This window comes from Macrobrachium nipponense, chromosome 39 (genome assembly GCF_015104395.2).
Source record: "Macrobrachium nipponense isolate FS-2020 chromosome 39, ASM1510439v2, whole genome shotgun sequence".
Classification (NCBI taxonomy): Eukaryota; Metazoa; Arthropoda; class Malacostraca; order Decapoda; family Palaemonidae; genus Macrobrachium; species Macrobrachium nipponense.
The window spans coordinates 27,578,234-27,601,862 of NC_061099.1; positions in this window are offsets into that span (position 1 = coordinate 27,578,234).

Below are 23,629 nucleotides of genomic sequence, written 5' to 3' on the forward strand. Positions count from 1 at the left end.
TTAATCAAAGGGCATTACTCCATCAACGACTTTTAAAAGTCTAAGTATTTCCCTGGTTATAAATCACTTCAACAAAGCTGAAGGAAAACAGTTCAATTACCACTATATTTCTACCTAAACAAAATCAAATATACTGGTGAAAAATAAGAAAACACTCATAAAAATGTTAAATATGAAAATTTTTTATTAAACCAAAAATTTATGAGTGAAATTCACAATATCAGGGAAATTTACTACTACTTGAAAACAGCGCAATGTTTAATTAATTCTTAAATTAATTATTAAGACAATTAAATAAAAATTAACTTATCTATACAATCAAGAAATTAAATTACTCATGTAAAATTCAAAGTGTTAAGTAACAATTAAAATATGAAAATTAATTCACAAGCGGTTAAACAACAATTAAAACTTGAAAAAATTCTAAGTAAATGGAAACTAATTAAGAAGTGATTAATTAATGAAAACAATTAAGTTAATCAAACAAATTGTTAAAGTAAAACAAAACACGCAATGCATAAGTATTAAATTCACCACCAAAATGTAAAAAAATAATAAAGGGTAACACAGATAGAAAAAAAAAAAAACTTCAAATCAATTAAACAGAGAACATAAAAATTTGCGAAGTGTAAAAAATGAAATAGTTTCACCAAACGACTGTAGATACGTTTTTAAGTTGCAACTTAAAACTTGTAATAACACATTGCCTTGGTATATAAATTATGTTTTTCCTGCAGCTCCAAAATTCACTATATTACTCAAAAAATTCACCAAAGTATTCCAAAAAGGCTGCTCAGATTCCACAAATAAAAACTAATAATTAGATAAATCTAAAACTTGTGAGTGACAAACCACCAAATATAAAATCTTTACGTTAATGTAAAATCCAAATTCTCTCCTACGGGGAGAGAGAGAGAGAGAGAGAGAGAGCGCGCGGCTTCGTCGCGCACTTCATTCCAACGAAGATCGTGGCTATTGTCTTAAAAATTCTCCTTCAAAACACTAGAGAGAAAGTGAGATTACAAACATAAATAATATTTATTACTACGTTATTTAAGACAATAAAATGAAATAAAAGATATGAGTATAGAATTTTCTCGATCGAAATAAATGTCGTCATATCTGTAAGTGATGTCACAAATCTTTCCACTTCAAATTTAAGGTACTTACGAGCCAGCAAATTCTCTTTTGACAAATCGAGAGATATAACTGTTAATTTACCAGTAATATAAAATATTTAAATAACAAAATAATTTATATTTAGGCAAAAAATTTATTATTAAGCAAAACATTTATAAGTGAATTTCACAACCTCAGGGAAATTTACTATTACTTGAAAACAATATAAAGTTTGATTATTAAGCAAAATTAAATTAATTAATTTAGCACAAAAACCAAGAATTGAATTATTCGAGTAAAATTCAATTTGTTAAGTAACTATAAAAATTTGAAAAGAATTCTAAATAAATGCAAATTAATTCACAAGTGTTAAATTAAACTAAATATGCAATGATTAATCAATGAGAACACTTCAGTTGATCAAACAAATTGTGAATGTAAATGCAAGCACCGAAAAATGTGGAAAATACCAGAATTGCAAAAACACTAAGAAAAACATTAATCGCAGAAAATATTTAATATATAAAAAAACACACTTTAATAAGAAAAATTGATAAATACACAAACAAAAATCGCCAACACCAAAATGTGAAAAAATAGTAAAAATTCCCCTGGAATAACCTAAGCACCTTCAGTATTTTAAATACTTTTTAGGTTTAAGTTTAGTGCACTGAACTTCTTTAACACATTACCTTAGTATACCAATTATATTTCTGCTGCAGCCTCCATAGTTCACTATATTCTTTCAAAATTCAGTGCATTATTCAAAAAGGCACCGTTACACACTTGTACAAAGTCTGCTCAGATTCCACAAATAAGCACTAATAATTAAATAAATCTAAGACTTATGAGTGACCAACCACTAAGTATAAAATCTCTACTTTAATGTAAAATCAAAATTCCCTCGTACGGGTAGAACAAGAGAGAGAGAGAGAGAGAGAGAGAGAGAGAGAGAGAGAGAGAGAGAGAGAGAGAGAGAGAGAGAATGTTAACTCCTTATGACACAGTCTCAAATCTGAGAATGACAAAATCTCTTCTTTGGTAGTTAACTCGGCAAGAAATCTCGGCCCCTAAATGCCTGAGCAACGAGACACTACTAATATCTTAAAAATTCTTTCAAAACAATAAAAAGAGAAATTGGGATTACAATCATAAATAATATTTATTACATGATTTAAGAGATAAAAGTCTTTTAAAAAGAAAATGAAAGATATTATTATAGAATTTTCTTGAATGAAATTAATGACGTCATTTCCTTGAGTGATGTCACAAATCTTTCCACTTAAAAATTTAAGCTATTTAAGAGCCACCAAATTCTCTTTGACAGATCGAGAGCTATAAGAGTTAATTTATCAGTAATATTAAATAGTGTCAATACAAGAGAATTGTTTATCACTAATATGAAATGAAAGGTATCAGACGTATGGGAAACATTTACTCAGAATCCTTACGAAAGATAATGCAACTTTTACATGACTCGAGACGGTCAGCCTTGCATGATTGTTGAAAAAGAAAAAATAAATTAGAACCACGCAACCCCAAGTGACGAATGTCAAGTCCGCTCTTGCGAACAAGCAAATTTCTCTCTGTTCACATTTTACGTCGTTCTCAATACCTTAAATCATTTTTTTTTTTTTTTAATTCTGAATACACATTTGTTACGAACTCCCTTTAGGAAGAAGCCATAACGGGTTCTTTTATTTTAATCTCAAATCCAGTGACAAAAACAAATCAGTAGGAGCGAGGAAAAACAAAAAGACACAGGCAAAAATTTCACAATATTTATTTCACAATAAATGTACGAACACTGATGGCTCACAAAAAGTAATAAATTGATAATGTACAAAATGCCATCAAATAACTCAAAGAGTCACCTATAACTAAAGCTAAACCCTACTCATAGTGAAGAAACCAAATCTTAAATCTTAATAAGGGACCCAAAAAATTTACCCACCACGCTAACCTATTACTAAATAGAAAGGAAAGAAGTGGAAGGACATACAAAAAGAAACAATAATCCTACCCAAGACATAACAATCTAAACCATATACTATCAAACACACTTTAGAAGACCATATAATTACACACTCTTTAAGGTGTAGCTAAAAATACAAACAGATTGGTCCTATGACACAGACCAGTACTAATACAGAAGAGTCCATATATCGCTCAAAAAATGCAGTCACAGAACGTCACTCCCATCAGAAGAACTGCACTTCAAAACCGTTGGTGGATATTCACACTTTAGTCTACAGTTCGCCAAAGATACAGGGGATGTTCCTCTTACCTGAGAGAAGACACCCTACTTGCTCCAACAAGGCCACTCTGGTGCTGATACAGTGGATACATCCATAAAAGACGAAAAAGGCTCTCGAGCCCAGATCCACACACAACTGCCAACGCCAAGATTAAGCCAGTAGGCCACTTACATCACAGTTGCACGTCGTACTCCCACATGTAGCTTCACATGCATAACTGCCTTTCACATTAAGAAGCAGCTCTATGACAGCAGATGATGTTCTCAGAAAACAAGCGAGAAATCTTCACAATAGGACGATATGTAGCTATATATAATCCACAACAGCAGACAGATCAGCAGCTCCAGAGTCTTCAACAGCCTTGAACTAGACTCTCGAGAATACTTTAGGAGAGTCCCAAGTCACCTCTCCTTACAACACTCCCAGTCACCATAAAGAAAAATAAACAGTTACAAATTTGGCAAGGAAGCAAAAACACTGAGGAAGGTCGCACTTCAAACTGCACTCAATAGATGGCGCCACAAAAACTTAAGCTTTTTTTCAACCAAAGCAAATTAACACTACATTTAACCAAAATGTATACTAACTTAAAACCAACAGCAAAATACCTAACTTAAGTTTTACAAAATTGCAAACAATAGAAAAATAAAAGCCATCAGTGAGAAAAGGCAAAACAAAGATTTTACTTTAAAATTACGTTACGGTCTGACAACATTATTAGAACATTTTAAGCCTAAGCAAACTCTAAGCAAATTAATATGGAATCTGAAAGTATTACAAACACATTTACAACATTTCAAATATATATATACATATATATATATATATATATATATATATATATATATATATATATATATATATATGAATACACATTATTAGAACATATTAAGCCTAAGCAAACTCTAAGCAAATTAATATGGAATCTGAAAATATTACAAACACCTTTACAACATTTCAAATATATATATATATATATATATATATATATATATATATATATATATATATATATATATATATATATATATATATACTATATATATATATATATATATATATATATATATATATATATATATATATATATATATATATCATATATATATATATATATATATAAGCCAAATTTGGGTCACTCCCGCTGATAATCTTTTAATCCTCCTAAGCGTTGGTTGAATGAAAACTTTGTCAACGAGATCTCAATCCCATGCGCCCTTTGAGATGTTCATTACCTGTCTGTTTAATCAAGGCCGATTCCATCATTTGACTCATGTACTGGCAGTTGCTGCTATAAATTATACGTGAAAATTCCAGTTTATTCTGTGGTTATTTTCATTTATATGGTTGAAAATAGCCGAGTTCTGATGTCCAAACCTAACTGACCGTTTGTGTATTAATAATCTCTGGGGCAAGTGATTTTCCTGTAAATATGATGTAAGATTGGTCACAGTCCACGCATGGGATTTCGTAAATGCCTGTGTCCTTGGGGGATGTCTTTTGTTGGACATTAATCAGGGATTTGGCTAAGGTTTTTGGGTAAGTAAATGAAAAGGGGTTAGATTTTCCGAGGGTCTGGGTCACCATGTTAATCCTGTCCAGTTGTGGAATTTTTATTTTATTGTTGGGTGTCTCTCTGGTCCTGTCTTGAGGATGTAGGGAGAAAATTACGTTTGCTTTGTGAATTGCCTTCTCAATTATATGGTCAGGATACCTTAAAGACGAAAGCTGCTTACGATTTAGTTCAAATTCTTTTTCCAAGAAATCTTAGGAACAAATTCGTAAGGCTCTTAAGAATAGGTTGCTGGCTACGCCTATCTTGATAGGAATATATAACGTGATAGTTATAGTATTGAATGTATGAAAGTGAGAACGTTGGTTTTCTGTATATGGTAAATTTGTATTCTGTCGTGTCTCTGATTATTAAAACATCAAGAAAAGGAATTTTTTGTCTGTTTCCTATTCAACTTTAAATTTGATGCTGGGCATTAATGCGTTTAATTTTGAAAGGAATTCATTAAAATTTCCCCATTTATTATCCTAAAATGTTATAATATCATCTTCATATCTCACCCACAGCATGTTTTTGGGTTTTATTGCATTTATTACTGTAGTTTTAAAGTATTCCATGTACAGATTGACTGAAACAGGACTTAAAGAACTTCCTACTACACCAGAATCTTTGCTTATAGAATGATTCCCCGAATGAAAATACGGTATTAGATACACATAATTCAACTAAATATTATTATTTTGTCAAGCGCCAATGGGAAATGATCTGAATAGGGGGAAAATTTTTCCATCAAAAATTGAAGAACGTCCTATACTGGTACTTTTGTGAATAAGGAATCTATGTCAAGGCTTAAAAGTTTTATGTTGAGAAGGGGTATATGTGCCTCTCTGAATTTGTGACAAAAATCTTCTGAATGTTTAATGTTACTGGGAGAAAAAGTGCCTAAAAAGGGGAAAGGAGGCCAGCTAACCCCCTTTTTAAGCATTCTGGAGGATAAAGGTAATTAAAGTATTTGGGAAGCTAACATACGGAATTCCCCCCTGCTTCCCCACACGCATAAACTCTTGACAATGACTGTTAGACCAGGTAAACTTGCTACTTTTTTGAATGATTATCTCTGCTAGATACCATCCACTTTCAATGAAGTCCTGTTAGTAATATATATATATAGATATATATATATATATATATATATATATATATTATCTATTACTATATCTATATATATATAATATATACCATATATATATATATATATATATATATATATATATATATATATCTATATATATATATAATATATATATATATATATATATATATATATATATATATCATATATATATATATATATATATATATATATATATATATATATATATAATATATATATATATATATATAATAATATATATATATATTATATATATTTTATATATATACATATATGAATAACTAGATCACGAAATATACAAAACGTGATGCAATGTATAAATAAAGGTAATGCCAAGGAGGAAAAATAAAAAGCCGAGAAATGCAGAGATCTTTCGATCTTCACGTCCATTTAAAATAGGGTCTAATTCACTTTAAAGAAACGAAAAAAAGCCTGTTGGCTAGATTAGAGATGGTAGACACTCACACGTGGTCGCCAATAATTTAGTCAGAAAACAATACAGTTTTGAAAACAGGGAGGCATATACGGCCGGGCAATACAGATTTAGTACAATCCTGAAAATTAGATTTAGGATCTAGGAGCGGTGGCTAGTCAAGGGAATTTTATATGAGAACCAATACATTTTGTATTAGTAACATGAAATTTACAAAAAAATCTATTTCTCATCCATTGTTTGAACGTTTTTGTAAATTTCATGGCACTTAATATAAAAATTTAATGTTTTGCTTGTCATCGTTCCCCTCATTCTTGACAATATCCTGGGTGTGAAAACATACAGACCATTAACCACCTGGATAAATATCATTTTAATGTCCTGTCATTCGTACCCTATTGTTTGTCATATTCCTGTCACCGATGTATCCCCGTATCTTAAACCTCGCTACTACCAGTCTAATTAAGACACCAGACCTTAAGTCGGTATGTGCCTCCTACTCAGGAAGTGGTTAGATCTTTGGGCCTACGCTCTTTTCGACCCTTTTTGTTCAAATGGTAGTTATTTCCCACGCATCGCTTCTCGTTACCTCTTGTCTTGACCCATATATATTATTTCCGAGATAGAGCGAACTGGATATTAAACGGTATTTGTAGCTTAATGGTTGTATCTAAATTATGGTGTTGTGATAGAAATTCATATACATATATATAGATATATAAATATATATCTATATATATATGAATATATATATATATATTTACTATTTATATTTATATATATAGATGATTATATTTATGTATGTATGTATGTATGTATGTATGTATGTATGTATGTATATATATTCCTTGTTTACCGTATAGCTGAAAGAGAACATTTTTTCCCCATACTATGTTTATTTTCAGTGTTAAAGATTTAAAGGAATAAAGGAAAATTGCTGATATGTTACTCTATTTATTCAAAACTCTCTTTAGGGATGCGGTATTTTCACAATGGAACTAAACCCAATTGTATCGGTGAATACAATAAACGAAATTAAAGCAAGAGCTCAAATACAGACATTAATAACAAAGGAAAGTTCATTGATCAGTATGATTCTCCTTGAAGCTTAACAACTTGGTACTCTCAAGCTCCTGAGAAATTTTCAGAAACCACAAGTCCCAAGTAGCCATCGCAATTCCCAAGGTTTAGAACTCCAACGTTGCTCATCAGGTCATTTAGATTCGGTTGTCTCTAATAGATAGAAATACAGTTTATTACTAATGCATCGCTTTTATTTGTAATTCTTAGAGATTTTTTGGATAACCAGTTTTTTCCAATTTATTTAGTGTTTTCTTAGCTTTTCATAATTTTTCTTAGAGGCCACTCAGTCAGACCATTTGTAATCTCTGTATTGCGCTTGGATTAGACTTATGTAAGGATCCTAATTTCCATACATCTTGTTTAACATAAAATTAACTCCCAGGCTTGCTTGATTAAATTAGTCCAGCTCAGTGCAATATTAGTAATCCTGAGACATTATCATGTTTACTATTTCCACACACTGTAAAGCGGTCTGAAGACATCTTTTCTGGGGCAAATATTTAATCTTGACTCTCTTCATCAAGTTGGGTCTTGAATTTAAGAGAGTAACCTTACTTTAGGCCAAATGAAAAATAGATTTCGTGCATTCATTTGTATTCAGTTAACCGCTGATGCATATTGAGCATTAGTTGCCCTTCACTGTTCAGACATTGCTATTGGTCACAGAGTGCTTCAGTCAGAAATGGACTGATATCAAGAACTCCATTGCTTCAGAGTTTGTCGAATTATGGAAAACATCATTGTACATAATTCCTTTTGTTTAGAGATGTATGATACAATTACAGACTGTAGTAAACTAATTTTATTTTATTTTATCCGAAACTATGGGCTCACATTCTGACTGGTCTTCTGGTGAACACCCTGGCCAATGCTGTACTTGTATGGACGCCCAAGCTTTGGTTTCGAATGGGCGTCCCCTCCTTGCCTCCACTTCCTTATCCTCCTGTAAACCGTACTGACGCTCAGTCCTGTAAGGGTAGATATTTTCCGTACGGGCATTCCGTGAAGCCACATCGAAACCAAAAGAGTTCGCACTTGTAATGACCCTTGCCACTTTAACATCGCCTGATTCATTCTGCAAATGGAGAACTCTGTATTGCCGACCGTTGTAAAATATTTTCCTTAATCTTTGCTGCGAAAGGGCATATGATCATCTATGTATTTCCTGTGTTATATAGCACCTCAGTTCTATTTGTTCGTCTTATATATACTAGTGATACCACTAACTCTAAATGCAACGAAATTCATGCTATACATATTGGATTACAATTATCTGATGAACAGTTAGGTTAAGGATATGGGTTTAACCAAAGGGTGTTACTCTGCACAGTAGCATTAATTAAAACTTGAAGTTTGTCTAAGATTTAATTTGCTTTGAAGTTCTTTTACCGAGTACCTGCATAGTTCCAATTACTGCAGTGCACTAAATATATTCATTGATAAAAATAATCACTCTTAGATTTAGCTATTCTGAATTCGCGTCTTCTTAGAATTTGCTCTCCTGGTATTTGGCCTAGAATACACGTGCCCCTCTCTTTGCCATCTCCTTATCCATCTATAGACAGTAGAGGGGCTGACACCAGTTTCGTATGAAATCCAGTTAACCGACATTCCAGACAGCCACATGGAAACCATAAGGGCTCGAGCACCAAGCACTTCAGGTCTGTTCGTAAGCATGCCAGACATTCCTCAGATCCTGAAAGCGAAGGTAGTCTCTGTGACAGTTTACATGTTGGCTTTTATTTATAAGGTGACATTGCTGTCTAGGAAACTACTAGAGTTTATAAAGTTAATGGTGAGGATCACCATTAACTTTATAAACTCTTTGTTTGTTTAAATGGTTCGGTCGTCATATCTAAATAAGGGCTTAATATTGTGACAAGATGCGACTTTATTAATTTTTTATTGTATATATATATATATATATTTTTTTGGGGGGGAAGGGGGGGGGGGTGGTAGGTTCTGCCCTGCAATAATAAAAGGGGTTATTCAATTCTTGCCCGACTGACGTTATTCTAAATATGACATGACACACGTGTATTGAGGGAACAAATTACCTTGGGGTCATTATTAAACGTGCTTTAAGTAACTTACATAAACATCAGAGCTTTGTGTAGTTCTTATACTACATGAATCAATTGCTATCAGAGAGACTTCAGGTTAGCGGCCACCAAGAGAAATATGACTAATTTCAACTCAACATTTTATACACACATGCCGAATTTAAATATAAGCAAGTTTGTCATTAGTCTTGCGCTTAAGATTTCTTATTTACTGTTGAATAACATTCCAAGACAGCCAATGAAAACTGAATTCATTATACACTAGGGATAAATTGATCCATAAAAGAATTATGTACGAGTACACCCACCTTGATCGCGATTCGAACATCTGCAGTGGAAACGGTAGTCTTTTATCAATAGCAAAATGGTTAGGACACAAGAGCTGTGCTATCCAAAACCACACGTTGAAGGTTAAATATGAAAAAATAAAAATCTTAACCTCTGTGATCCCGTTTTAGCTAAACTAGATTTGTTTATATATCAAATAGTTTTTTAAAATTCAATTATAGATACACACGCATAAACACACAAACAAACGCACACACATACACACACACACCCATATATATATATATATATATATATTATATATATATATATATATATATATATATATATATATATGTATGTACGTATATGCATATATACATATATATACATACATAACATATAATGGACTATGTGTAAACTTATTCAAAAGTAAAACACAAACTATCTTATATTTAACATCATACTTACGATTAAGGCACCATGGTGGAGGTGGGTTAATCAACACAGAACCTGCATTCGACATGAACGTATACAGGAGACTCAAGCTCAAGTCTTATCTCTCATGATAGCTGCTAACATGAAGTCTCTCTGATAGCAATTGATTCCTGATATATAAGAACTACATAAACAAAATTATATGAGCTTATATGAATTTTAAGTAACTTATATAAGCCACTTAATGCGCGTTTAACAATTTCTTCAAGGTAAGTTGCTCTCCCAATACACCGGTGTCATATTTGGAATAGCATGTCAGTCGGGGAGGCCTGAATCAACCCCCTTTCATTATCATTAAAAAAATGTATGAAGTGAAACACTTAAAATAAAAATATATACCGTACAGAAACTTCAATGTCCTTCTGTATCGTACCATAGTACCATGACTAATTCCAAATACTATAAAAAAAAAAAAAAAATTATATGCACCGTACATACTCCGAGAAAATTATCAGAGCAGGCCAACTTACCCAAGCCAAGCAGAGCTATATGGACGAATCGGCGTAGGTCGGACAAGAGTGGTGGGCGCGTCTGCTTCGAATGGCTGCGACATCACAACAACAAGTCATCTCGAGACACAGGGACGTTTTATACGTCTTCAAGCACATATGCCGTAGCGAACGCAGCTAACAGATGCGCAAGCATTTCGCAAGAAGATAAGGAAAAGGTGAATTTAAGATGTCTTGATAATCGTTCATTGATTTCACTTGACCGCTGGTGAGTGTCTCAAAGACCTTTTGGAAGTAAGTTGACTGAGGAAATAAAGAAAATTATTGAGCGTGAAGAAATGCATACTATATCCTAGTCATTCTCAGTTGAGAGACTGTTTATTAGCAATTATTGCCTTCATAGCACTATTTTGAAGTACTCTCTTCTTTTTAGTGTACACGAGTACTACTCGTCGTTGCGACGCCAGTAAGAATTAACAAATCAAACAACACGAGTACTATATATGTAAACATATATATATATATATATATATATATATATATATATATATATATATATATATATATATATATATATATATATATATATATATATATATATATATATATATATAGAATCACTGGAGCCAACATCTGTATGAAAAAAAAGCGTTTAGTTAGAAAAAATTATATATATATATATATATATATATATATATATATATATATATATATATATATATATATATATATATATATAATTTTTCGAACTAAACGCTTTTTTTTCATACAGATGTTGGCTCCAGTGATTCTATAACACCCGTTTCTCAGCTCATCTACAAAGGATGAGGTTGCTACCGATACCATCTTGTGCTTGGACTCATAACTGTGAATCAGGTAGGGGAATTATTGATTAGGTCAGCTTAGATGCAATAAATTTTCCAGGAAACCATCCAACGTTTTTTCCTCTTCGCGAGAGAGAGAGAGAGAGAGAGAGAGAGAGAGAGAGAGTGGACTGCTATCAGAAAAATTAATATGTACTATAAAATATAATCATATTATGTGGCCACGAGGGAAGCAATTAACGGATGTGAAATCTTTTGTCTTTAAATGAAGCATTAGTAGTCAAGCAGCATACAAATAATAACTCGGTTTTATAAAAAAGAAAAAAAAAAGTGAGAGAGGAAGAAACAGGAAAATTAAGTAACCTAGTTCATTCAAAGGTCATTGCATTTAAGGTTGATTTGCAGATAAGGAGCAGCAATCCTGCATTAACCCAAGGACTGCATTAACCATGGGGAAGCTAAGACACAACTAAGAGTTACTGATTAACTTTAGTTTCTCTTTTAAATCCCCTTAGAACATGTCGTATTTAAGAGGCTTCCAGATAAATTATTTCATCGTTAGCACCCCGAGTCATATTCATTGTATGTCCTAATCAAGAGATGACCCCTGCTCTTTCACTTTTTCAATATCAACAATGTCTTCCAAAAACCTAATTCATTCTAGTATTTGCAATTCGTCGTTGAACCACCTCTTAATGAGGTTTCCTTCAGTCGTATACGATATCATAATTCTGTTAAAGAAAAATGTGAGCAAAAAATTATGTTTAACAGTCATAAATATATTAGTGGCTCGCATATCTCGGAAATGTACATTTTAAATAATAATCTGAAAATTACTTTTCTTAAATCTTATGTTTTCTTAGTATAGTCATATTCCTACAATATATTATAGTTTTCTCTTATTTCAATATCCACTCACTTATCAATATTCCCTTTCATATGGACATTATATTTAATTAAAAACTGACATACCATTCCATAAAAATAAAGAGAAATTGTGTACAGCAAAATAGTAATGACAAATGCCCATTCAAAAGGCACGGTATCTGGCCCCATTCTCTCCTATAATATAAACTAGGCGCTCGTCGATGATCGGAAATGAGAAAATGTGAAATTAACACATAGGCCTTCCATAGACTGGTTTGGCTCATGCACTAGAGTGTACCCATACATTAGTGAAGAGTGACACTATATTCAATTTCAAAATTAAATGGTTTGTACATTGATGCATATACCCATGCATTAGGGGAGATAGATTCGATATTCAATTACAGATTAGCTGGTTAATACACTGATGCACATACCCATGCATTATTGAAGAGGATTCTTTGTTCAAGTTAAAGTTTAGCTGGTTTGTACTCTGATTCACAAACCAATGCATTAGTTAATTAAGATAGATTATATATTATAGATTATATATTCAATTTAAAATTTAGCTGGTTTGTACACTGATGGACATCCCCATGCAATAGTGAAGGTAGATTCTTTGTTCAATTTGAAGCCTAGCTGGTTTGTACACTGATGGACATCCCCATGCATTAGTGCAGATAGATTCTTTGTTCAATTCTTAGTACGTTTGTACACTGATGCATATACCTCTAGTACTAATGAAGATAGATTCTATGTTCAAATTAAAGATTAGCTGGTTTGTACACTGATGGAAATCCCCATGCATTAGTGAAGATAGATTCTATGTTCAATTTAAAAATTATCCGTTATGCAAACTGATGCGCATGCCCATAATAAATTTTCATAGTGGCCTTTACAGATGTTGTGTCCATAAACAGAATCAGTTGTGTATATATTATTCTTTTGGAAAATATTCCATGCTAACGTCCTATGTTTCTAATTCGATACCATAGCCACTGAATGTTTCCTACGTTCATCAGATCCTATCAATTCCTTCTTGTTAATCCAAGAAACTTTTCGGTTCGTCTTCTTATCCCTTTTCACCTATGAAACTCACCTACCTTTAAATTATTCAAATGAGCATTTACTCCTATTTCGTTATCAATATTACATTTTGTCTCTACTTTAATCATTACAATTGTTAACGTACTGAATCGGTATTAATATAATATCCTCCGATAAAACAAGAATCGTTGATTCCGTATTTTAACTGTGTAAACTTTTCCTTGTTCCCTACCTTCGCTTTCTCGTTATCTTGTAAAAACCAGTCCTATTTTCCTATACACTTGGAATCTTTGTAACATTAATGATAATCCTTCTTGTTCACCAGCTCAGTATATAAGTAAGATTATTTATAAATTTTAAGTAAGGGGCATCTTAGCTTTTATGAAGAACTCAAATGTTCACCTTTAGTAAGAGGTAATTGCTCTATTGTATTCTATATTTCATAAATCGCCGTTGTCATCTATCAGTAGAAGTCCATAAACATCCACAGCTGTTGTAGTCTTGGTCTTTTCAGTAAAAAAAATGTAAATGAATTACAAATTATGTTGAATTCGATTAAATATTCCTCAGCTGAAAATATATCATGCCCTTTCATAAAATATTAGTCTTCATTTCTGTTAACAGTAGCGTAATAATCGAATTAAAAAAAAATAATTTCTTTCATGGTAATATGCGTGAAGGTTAGTGACATTTCGTTAAGAAATTTTCTTTTTTTCGGTAAATTTTGCTTACTTTGACACGATCATTAGATGAATTTTATATGAATGGCACGTCACACTACTGAATAACAGCTGAAAACTTCGTAAAATATTCATGAGATTATTATGTTGCATTTCTCATATTAGTGTATACATTTTGTGAAAAAACAATTCAAGTCGTTTGTCATTTTCGCTACTGTCCATGAGAGGAAAACAATCTTAGATAAATAGAATATTCGTATATGAATTGAAAATTGAACAAAGAAAGCAGGAGAAACTGATTTATGTTTGAATAACAATGGAAAGAATAGGATGTTTGTCATTAATACCTAATAACTATAAATTAACATAGATCGATGTAAATCATAGCAAGTGATAGTAAATTAAAGCAGAGATTCCAAGTTTTTCTTGTTTGCGACCTCAGTCATGAACGTCTAGGAATGTCTCTAACGTCACCGAATAAAACACAGTCACTGGAATGTGGTATAACAGGGTAAGAACTGGGAAATAATATCTATAGTTAGTTTCAAAATTGCCGGGTAAAAAGGGCAAACTTTACAGAAAGAATCTTCTATGAATTATCCAGAATGATGAAATAATGTGGATTTCTCATACTCAGAATGACCTTGTAATTATGCAAATGTCTCCAAGCAATCTTGAAATCAATGCTATTAATGCTTAGAAGTTTTCTTTATGACAGAGGAATGCCAAAAAAAATATCTTAGAGTAGTGTACCTAATAAATATATTTATACATTCACAGACAATTTATTTTGTGGGCATGTCATTCCCAGAGATTCAAGCGAGTTACCCATTAAATTAAGCAGTTTTCTTTAGAACCAATGTAATCAATGATAGAAAACGGGAAGCATTGATCTTCATTAGATATAACTGTCAGATGATTATTTATTTCTATGTATATGAAAACGTTTACACTACAAACTAATTTTGGAAATAATAATAATAATAATAATAATAATAATAATAATAATAATAATAATAATAATAGTGTACTTAAGAAGCAGTCCCTCTCTCAAGCATATTTTATTAAAAGTAATGGCTAATCCAGCAGTGTTACGCTTGTAGAGATTCTTCTCTATTTTTCGAATAGCAGTATTTCCCGGTGCTACTTAAGCAAGCTAGTAGAGCGCCAATGGAGGTCATTATCAAATACAAGGACAAGATCGGTGTGCATATTTCAATTTTACAGATACACTGATATCATAGTCATCAAAGTCATTCACAACGGTTCTCTCTCTCTCTCTCTCTCTCTCTCTCTCTCTAACAGATACACTGATATCATAGTCATCAAATATAAGGAGGGTGGACACCACACCAAAAGTAGTACACCATCAGCTTCTCAGCCTAGAGGAAGTCTGGCAGCTCTAGACGAAAGCTCACTTCAAGAAAGAGAGAGAGAGCCGTGAATGACTTTGGTGACTATGATATCGTAGTTTATCTGTAAAATTGAAATATATGTACCGATCTTGACCCTGTATTTGATAATGACCTCCATAAGCGTGTAAGGACAACGTATTTCGCAAGTGTATCTGTAGTTAATTATGCATATATGTTCGTAAAGAAACACAAATCTGCCGTCGGCATGCTTGGATCTCTATAGGCCTATCTTGGGTACTACATATTCGTCCCCAGCAGTCTATGTCTATCTTGCTCATCTCTAATAAAGCTTTACACCACTTCACAAGGAGGAATACTCAGGCCCTTCCTCTTCAATGTATTAATGGAAAAATTAGCCACAATCACCCTGCCCAATGGAGTTGAAATATTTATTATATGCAGACGATGCATGCCTAGTTAGCACAGACAGACACAGATCCCACCAGAATATGCAAAATGTAATAACATAGATTGAGAACAGATGCATAGACCTAGGTCTAAATATCAACATGGCAAAGACTAAAGCAATGGCAATCAAACACAGTTTAGACCTGAACAAAATACGACTCATGGATGAACCCATCGAATGGGTAGACAACTTTGTATACCCAGGAGTAAACATTAACAAGTAACTCTCCCCAAACAAGCAAATTGAAATACTTAAGCAGAAAATCAAATGCAGACACAATGCCATGAGAAGAATCACCTCTCTACAACAAGGAGCAGTATATCACGCTCTCAGAACCTTCTATATACAAATGATAAGGTCAACAGTTCAGTATGTGGCACCTGTCCTCACCAGACTCACAAGCACAGAGCAACAAAGCTTTGAAGTAATCCAAAACAATGCCATAAGACTCATCACAGGTGCACCAATGTGGACTAACTTATGCATCCTGAGAAATGACACAAAACTGCAGTCTCTGACATACAGAATAGACCAGAGAAACACATTCATCCTGCTAAAAACCTTAACAAATTTCAGGAACTGTCCACTAAGAAGAGAAATCAAAGGGTGCATTGATCTCCACGAAGAACTAAAGCCACCCAAGGCATATGCTGGCAACCTTTTAGAAACATTAAGATGAGTAGCATGCAAAAGTACACTGCAGCTATCAGAGAAGACTCCCCTTTCAATGAGTACACAGAACCAGCACCCTAGTAACCAGAACTTTTTTCAAACAAAGTACAAAATCCTCCCGGCAAGCAGATAGCATGCACCAACCAACAGCTGAAACAAGCAGCACAGGATTCAATAAGGAAGACAACAGCACAGGATTCAATAAGGAAGACAACAATATATACTTCACAGATGGATCAGTAGACCTCAGCATCCCTGCGGCAGCGGCGGGAGTCTACTCGACATCACTAAAAGGAAGCTGGAGGCTCTCTGACAAAGTCTCCACTCTACTGACTGAGCTGATAGCCGTCACTAAAGCTCTAAAAGACTCACAGCACAAACTGGGAAACACAACTATTCACACTGACTCAAAAGAAGCAATACAAGCCATCACGAAAGGCAAAGCAAAGGAAAATATGAAACTCCTTACAAGCATGTGGGTAATTAGAAGCCTCCACCAAACCAGAAACCGACTGATAACTCTCAGCTGGATTCCGAGCCTTGTAGGAATTGAAGGAAATGAGGAAGCAGACTCCCTAGCAAAAAGCGTGTTACAAATCAACAACATAAGTATTAAAATCAGCCACTCACTGACTCAACTAAAAAAAAAAGCCACAGCATACTGCCAAATGCAAGAGGAAGCAAAACTGCAAAATGATATGTAAACACCACAAGTTTACAACCACGCAATATACCAAAAGATATGTCATGAGCACTAGCAGTCATAAGCCCATCGGCTAAGACTTGGATACCAATGCATATGGCATAGGATAGAAGGCCATGCAGATACTGTGAAAGGAATACATAAGAACCTCTAGAACTCTAAATTTTAGACTGTCCAGAAACAGAACAGTTAAGAGAAAGGTACATAGGAAATGAATGCACAGCCACTCAAATCACAAGGCACATCCTAGCCAACACCAATGAACTTGCAGGTTTCCTATGCTCCTACCTACCACCAAGGTAGGAACAGAACACTGCCCTAACTGATGGCAGATGGTGTTAACAGTCATGATATACTCCACATCCTGCCCCAACTCACATAACACTCATGACAATATGACAAACAACAAACCTCCTGCTTGCAAGACAGACTAAATGCAAATACCTCCCCTGAGAAGCTTTAACCAAGCTAGCGTCCTTTGTCCATCTCTAGCTTCCTTCATCACCCTGCTCCTCATTCACATCACTATATTTCCAACACACTCAGCAGACAACACGCACAACTACCCACAAGAAATAGGACCGGAAGAAGAATATGCCTCAAAATCTCGCAAGCTATCTTACTAGCTACCTGTGCCTACAACTCAAGCCTTTCATTCTTCCAATCTGTTGGGCTCTCCTACTCTCCAGCACTCACTACTATCGAGCTTTCCTTACAACTGAAGGGTACCTTAGGGTTTGAAGGGTTCCAACCTTGCCCATCAAATCTTTCATTCATTATCAATATCACCTTACCATGTCATATTCATGTATCACTAATAAAGTTTTATATCCTAAAAATATCACATTCCCATCATTCAATATAACCTATGGGCTGCTCTAGGAGCAAGAGCTTAATCTCAAACAACAATAACATAATAAAGCATCAGTACCGAGATACCTGCATCTTTGTCCAGTCCTCACAGGTGCTCTACTAGCCTGTCTAAGTATCACCGAAAAAGCCACTGTTCGAAAAATAGAGAAGAATTTTTGCAAGCATAACGCTGCTGAAGTAGCTATTACTTTTGATAATAATAATAATAATAATAATAATAATAATAATAATAATAATAATAATAATAATAATAATAATACTTCGTAGTAGCCATGATTCCCATGACAAAAGTACTACAGAAGATGAATGCCGGGTACCAACTCAAGAAAAGAGGCAACAGAATCAACCATCTGATGTTCATGGACGACATCTAGCTGTATGGTAAGAGCATCAAAGAAATAGATACCCTAATCCAGACTGTAAGGATTGTATCTGGGGACATCAGGATGGAGTTTGGAATAGAAAAATACGCCTTAGTCAACATACAAAAAGGTAAAGTAACGAGAACTGAAGGGATAAAGCTACCAGATGGGAGCAACATCAAACACATAGATGAGACAGGATACAAATACCTGGGAATAATGGAAGGAGGGGATATAAAACACCAAGAGATGAAGGACACGATCAGGAAAGAATATATGCAGAGACTCAAGGCGGTACTCAAGTCAAAACTCAACGCCGGAAATATGATAAAAGCCATAAACACATGGGCAGTGCCAGTAATCAGATACAGCGCAGGAATAGTGGAATGGACGAAGGCAGAACTCCGCAGCATAGATCAGAAAACCAGGAAACATATGACAATACACAAAGCACTACACCCAAGAGCAAATACGGACAGACTATACATAACACGAAAGGAAGGAGGGAGAGAACTACTAAGTATAGAGGACTGCGTCAACATCGAGAACAGATCACTGGGGCAATATCTGAAAACCAGTGAAGACGAGTGGCTAAAGAGTACATGGGAAGAAGGATTGATAAAAGTAGACGAAGACCCAGAAATATACAGAGACAGGAGATTGACAGACAGAACAGAGGACTGGCACAACAAACCAATGCATGGACAATACATGAGACAGACTAAAGAACTAGCCAGCGATGACACATGGGATTGGCTACAGAGGAGAGAGCTAAAGAAGGAAACTGAAGGAATGATAACAGCGGCACAAGATCAGGCCCTAAGAACCAGATATGTTCAAAGAACGATAGACGGAAATAACATCTCTCCCATATGTAGGAAGTGTAATACGAAAAATGAAACCATAAACCACATAGCAAGCGAATGTCCGGCACTTGCACAGAACCAGTACAAAAAGAGGCATGATTCAGTGGCAAAAGCACCAACCTGAGGGATTGATAGAAAACAATCAGGCAAAGATCCGCTGGGACTATGGTATCAGAACGGATAGGGTGATATGTGCAAATAGACCAGACGTGATGTTGATTGACAAAGTCAAGAAGAAAGTATCACTCATTGATGTCGCAATACCATGGGACACCAAAGTTGAAGAGAAAGAGAGGGAAAAAATGGATAAGTATCAAGATCTGAAAATAGAAATAAGAAGGATATGGGATATGCCAGTGGAAATCGTACCCATAATCATAGGAGCACTAGGCACGATCCCAAGATCCCTGAAAAGGAATCTAGAAAAACTAGAGGCTGAAGTAGCTCCAGGACTCATGCAGAAGAGTGTGATCCTAGAAACGGCGCACCTAGTAAGAAAAGTGATGGACTCCTAAGGAAGCAGGATGCAACCCGGAATCCCACACTATAAATACCACCCAGTCGAATTGGAGGACTGTGATAGAGCAAAAAAAAAAAATAATAATAATAATAATAATAATATGTTCTATTGAAGGAGATTGCTGCTTCAGCTGCTTTAATTTTATAGAAGTTTTCTCTATTCTTCTTATCACAGCTTCTTCAATATTACTTGGATTGGCGAGTAACGATCCTATTGGATACATAGGAAAAGTCAAAATCGACGAATTTGACGAAATTTATGCATATTCATATCTGGTGTACAATAACCCTTGATTAATACAAATCTAAGTGAATACTCTATGTAAATGAAAGGAAATAATTGAGGCCGATCTTTCTTCTGGATTCGACCAGATATTTTATATAGTATAAGGAACTAGGTATTTATTACTGGATTGATGAGATTAAACATATACAGGACAGGATAGTTGTACTTGTCAGGGAATAGCAATGTATTGTAACTAGTGACATTAGAATTAGAAATTTAGTGGGGATAGTTATTTTTTTTTTTTCACTCACATAAAACACGTAAATTCATACATACACACACATCTCTTCTCAACTCACGTATATTGGATAAGGTGGCACTTCTTCTATCTTGGCCATGTATTTAAGCACCTTCCTTCTTCAGTTTGTATTCTGTTTCTTTCCATGAGGTTATCGTCGGTCTCAGCCATTCTATCCCATGTCCTATTGGCTAGTCTGTGAAGCCTACAGTTGTAGCTCTCCTTTGTTGCTCTTTCACACAATTCTCTTATTGTACTGTAGAATGGTGGTAACTCTTTGTATGCTTTTCTTATGATTGTATTGTGGATGGCTTGTGATTGCATCATTGTGGTTTTGCATGCTGCCGTTAGTATTGCTGATGGGTACTCCAACTGTGGTCTTGCCAGTGCTTTGTATAAACGTTCTAATCTTCTTAGCTGTTGACCTCCCTCTTCTCATACAGTTCAGCAGATGGTGTTTCAAACCTGCTTTGGTGAATATGACCCCCTGGACCTTGAAGGAATCCTGCCATCCACAATTACATCCGATGGTTTTTGAATAGACATGGATAACAGATGGAATTTGTCTTGACTAGTAGCTATTTTCCATTTCTTCTCATGCTCATTTATTTTCTTTATTTCTTTTACTGTTTTTAGGGCTAGCACGTTTTTACCTCTTTTATTTGGAGACATTGTTATTTGTGTGTGGTGATCTGCAAATAAAATCTTGTGACAACCTGTTGCAAGGCAGGGACATCTCTCGTATAAAAGTTAAAAAGGATGAGTGCCAACACACTCCCCTGAGGAACTCCACTTAGTCAGTGGGAATTCAGCACCTAATATTCTCCCTATTTTAATTTAAACTTTCCTGTTGTCCAGGAAGATGCACAATAGCCGTACCATGAGATTTGGCAGGATATTCATCATCAATTTGAATTTCAGGCCATTGTGCCATACCTTATCAAAGGCTTTTGCAATGACTGATGTTGGTTTTGGTGCTACCCTAATTTATAGTCAGGGGGTCAGCAGGGGGTATCCATGAGCTGAATTTTCATTGGTCAGGTAGAAAATGCTCCTTTCCTATTGGCGGCTGGGAGGAATCTATCTTCAAGCTACTTTTTAGAGTTGAAGCTCTTGCTCTCGTAACCTAACTGACCGTCGAAACTGGAATGTGCCATCACCGGGCATGACGTCACTGCGAGCTGTAGCCGAATTTTCATCGGCTGTTGGACAATGCGTGACATTACGACGGGCTGAACTTTCATCTGCTGCTGGGGGGTGTCATAGTTTGGTATATAGTTTCGTAGGGTTGTGGGGAGGAAAAGCACCTCCTGGGTGGTATTTAGAGAGGTCTTTTCCCATTGAATGAGGAGGGCCTCCAACAAGAGGAGACATCTCTGGTCCGGGGCTCTCCCGATTATCCCTGTGTTTTCATTCCGTCTCGGGAGATGGATTCTTAGACAGATGTGTTCTGGTCATACCAATATAGGTGCCGGGGCATCCGCGGGCAGGGCATATGAATTGGTATACCACATTAGTCAGGTTCAAAGGGTCTTGCACTGTCTGAGTTTGGTTATTCCTCATTACCAGGTCCCTTGTTCGGTGGTTCTTATATTAAGTGACAAAATCGATGGATTTGTTTTCTTGTCAACAAAGAAGTGCAAGCAGCCCTGGACAGATGGTACAACGGAAGTGAGAGCCCGTAGCCCCATCCCCTGGAGAGCATCAAGATCTTCTACAAAGCTATGATGCATTTGCAGTACTGTGAGGATGAGAAGGCCATGAACACCATTACAGAAGAAACCAAATTCATCAATTTCGTCATTTATTATAAGAATCGCCAAACCTGTTAATGAGGAATAACCGAACTCAGCCCTGTCAGTGGATGACATGGCGCCTATATTGGTATGACCACAACACGTCTGTCCAAGAATATCTCCTGAAATGCACAGAAAGGGGCCATTAGGAACCATACTTCGGTGGTACATAATGAAGCCATCTTCCACAATGGAATTATCGAAAACACAAGGATAATCGGGAGAGCCCTGGATCAGAGACGTCTCCACCTGTTGGAGGCCCTCCTTATGCAACGGGAAAAGATCTCCCTGAACACCACCTTAGAGGTGCTTTTCCTCCCCACAAACCTACAAAGAAGTATGATAAACTATGACAATACTAGAGCGAGAGAAGACACCAACCAAGTCATACCTGATCATACCCGCCGCCCAGCAGCAGATGAAAATTCGGCCCGTCGTGACGTCACGCAGCGTCTACCAACCAATGTAAATTCGGCTTCGGCTCACAGTAACGTCATGCCCGGTGACAGCACATTCCAGTTTCAACAGTCTGCTAGGTTACGACAGCGAGAGCTTCAACTCTAGAAAGAAGCTTGAAGATAGATTCCTTCCAGCCGCCAAGAGGAGAGGAGCATTTCTCCCCCGACCAAGGAAAATTTAGCTCACGGATACCTCCTGCTGACCACCAGCTATAAATTAGGGTAGCACCGGCACCATCCTGAGTCTACTCAAAGCCACACCCTTGAGAATATCTGGTCAAATCCAATAAACGCCGGCCGCAATTATTTTCCTTTCATTTACACAGAGTATTCTCTTAGATTTGTATTAGTCTACGGATATTAAACATCAGTTGTGAATACATATAAATTTCGTCAAATTCTTCGATCTTGACTAATCCTATGTATCCAATAAGCGCGTTACTCGCCAGTCTAAGTATTATTGAAAAAGCCGTGATAAGAAGAATAGAAATGAATTCCTATAAAATTATATATATATATATATATATATATATATATATATATATATATATATATATATATATATATATATATATAAGTCATATCACTTTTCCGTGATTCATATACATATATCGAGCTACAATGTCCTTTAATATCTAATTCGCTCCTAGCACCTCGGAATTAATATATTTTCATATATGCTTAACCGAAGGGGAATTTTTCTCGATAATAGACTTGCCTGGATCGGGGCGCGATCCTGGGATCCTTTCAAATCCAG